This window comes from Pyxicephalus adspersus, chromosome 10 (assembly GCF_032062135.1).
Source record: "Pyxicephalus adspersus chromosome 10, UCB_Pads_2.0, whole genome shotgun sequence".
NCBI classification, from domain to species: domain Eukaryota; kingdom Metazoa; phylum Chordata; class Amphibia; order Anura; family Pyxicephalidae; genus Pyxicephalus; species Pyxicephalus adspersus.
The window spans coordinates 29,424,454-29,427,117 of NC_092867.1; positions in this window are offsets into that span (position 1 = coordinate 29,424,454).

The following is a 2,664-nucleotide window of genomic DNA, read 5'->3' on the forward strand; positions in this document are numbered from 1 at the left end:
TGGACTTTGTACAGCGCTGTGTAATATGATGGCGCTATATAAATACTGTGTAATAATAATAACCTATAAGTATGTTTTTGGGATGCACAAACATAGATACTGTACATAAACACCCTATAGCTTGTAATATCTCTTGTGTGTAAAGTAAAGGCTATGGGGAAACAAGATTATTCCCTTTTATGACAGAAGATGGCTTTGTACAAGTATGGAAAAATAAGATAACGCTAGAAATGATCTTTATTGAAGAGATTTGTAAAACAGTTTCATTTCTATGTCTGCTCCAGTTCCAGTTTCTTTTCTCTGGAACATTGTCACATGCAATTAACCTAACTATATATAAAGAGAGTTACAGAAAGAGAGGGACACTCATCTAGCAAGTACTTTGGGAAGTTCTAGGATAGCAACAATAACAACAAATGCCAAAACATACAGAATAGCCTAAAATATTATCATCCTCACCACATATACATATACAAGTCTTTAGATGTATATTCTAGTCATTTCTTTGTACGCTCTAACATTCTGTGCTAGGAAATCCCAGCATTTTTAATATCAATATTTTGGGACTTTGAATTCTAAATGGACAATTTTAATATTTTGTGTTTACTTGTTTTTTCTATCATTCAGTTATCCCCATTCCTCCGGTTTACGTTTTTTTCTTTAAGTCTTTGCATTTGTTTGTTGAAACTTCCTAAACTAGATTAGGTTGGATTCATTCTAGAGGCCTGTGCAAGCATTTGTATGTGTCTGGTGTACCAGAGGCAAAAAGCATGTAGACACTTTTCCTTTTGACAAAATCCACAGCCCTACCTGCCTACAATTTAGGAAAGTGCCATCATTTGGGGAAAGGGTCTCATACCCACAACCTAACCCCTGTGTTTTGGTGGTCTTTGAGTAAGGAGTTATTAAGGTATCCATCCCCTTAATCCAAGGAATGGGTGCAGGGGAAACTTTCACTCGTTCCCAAAAAAGGGTAAATTAGCCCTAAAACATAGCACTACCACACAGCTGAAATAAAATCTCTTTTTTGGTGAGATTTACCTTTTTAGGGTACAGTAATCAGTGCTCAACCCAGAAATTTTTTTAAGCCGGGTGGGAAGAAATTGTAGGTGGGTGGCAGCCCCTGTATTGTGACCAAACTCTTTAGTAACCACCCGAAAACAGCCGGGTGGGTGCTGAAACGTGCCGGGTGGTGCACCCAGCTTAAAGGGCCTGGGGAGAACCCTGGCAATGCGTTGTCCATGGGCATTCCAAGGCTGAGCTGGAGGCCATTACTACTTGCAGCAAAATTCTGAAGCTAGTGCAAATGCAATATTTCACTAAAATAATAATAATAATAACTAAAACGGTTATTGAGCTAAGTAAGACACATGTTGGAGCTCAAATTTTATTGGCTAATATATATATATAAAAACAAATGATTACCAAAAGGCAGAAGAATTTGGCAAAGCTCTGTCCATAAACACTATGCGATGTGAACAGAAACAACAAGTCTATCTTAACTTGGCACAATATTTATGGGATTGTAGAAAATCAGAGTCTGAAGCAATAAAGCGTTTTACGGAAACAATAATGATTCAATGCTCAACATGGTTCAGTGAAACTGCAATAAAAAAACTAAAAACCATTGCTGAAAGCATGATTGCCCAAAATCCATAAAATGCCGCTGGATACGTTTTGCTTGGGTTCATTCACCAGCAAACAGGAGAAAATAGCACATGAAATACTACAAAAGGGGCCCTTCTGCTGGAGCCAGACAACCAAGACTACTGAGAAGCTTGTTCTGCTCTGCAAGACATATATCATGAATATTATTATTCTGTAAAAATTCTGAGATTTAATTCCCCCATTAGGTTATTAATGAGTCTGATCTTTACCGCTAATGTAACTCTTGCTATGACTCCCTACACTTTGCACTGATTTAGGCAAGTTACTTTTGCATAAATCTGCAGTCAATATTTATTGCAGCTAATCATTGATCATCTTTTAATTTTATAACAATGATTTAATCTAACATTTTAAACCTAAATAAAATTTTTATTGAATGGACAGGAATACAATGAATAAAATCCATCCCTAGTCCACATACTCCAAACTGTTTACTCCATATTTAATATCTCTTCACTATATTGTATTATTTTTTGTGGAGCAATAACATACATTCATTTCACAAAATCACATATGCATATACCAAATCTAGAATAAAACACATATTTTAAGCAATATGTATCCTTTTATCTAAAGTGGATCTAGACTTTACATTAGGCCTCCCATCTACATTCAAAAATTGCACATAATACACAATAGCTAAAAAACAAAATAATAATAGTAATGACACAGCGTAAAATGGCCTGGTTTCTAGCCAATGAAAAATGAGAGCAATACTCACTGATTGATTGATCTTGGTAGGTTCCAGTGTATGTGGTCACCTTGGCTGGATCAATATTCCTCAAGAGATCTTGGCTCTTTTTGTAGCTTAGGTGAACTTTAGCACTTGGCACCTTCTTGATTCTAAAAGTACCTAAAGAGAAACATTCAATTATGGGATTTAGGTATTGGGGCTTATGGATAAATGACTGAAAAATAGCACATGATAAGAGAAAGAATATACAGGTAGTCTCCGGGTTACATACGACATAGGGAGTGTAGGTTTATTCTTAAGTT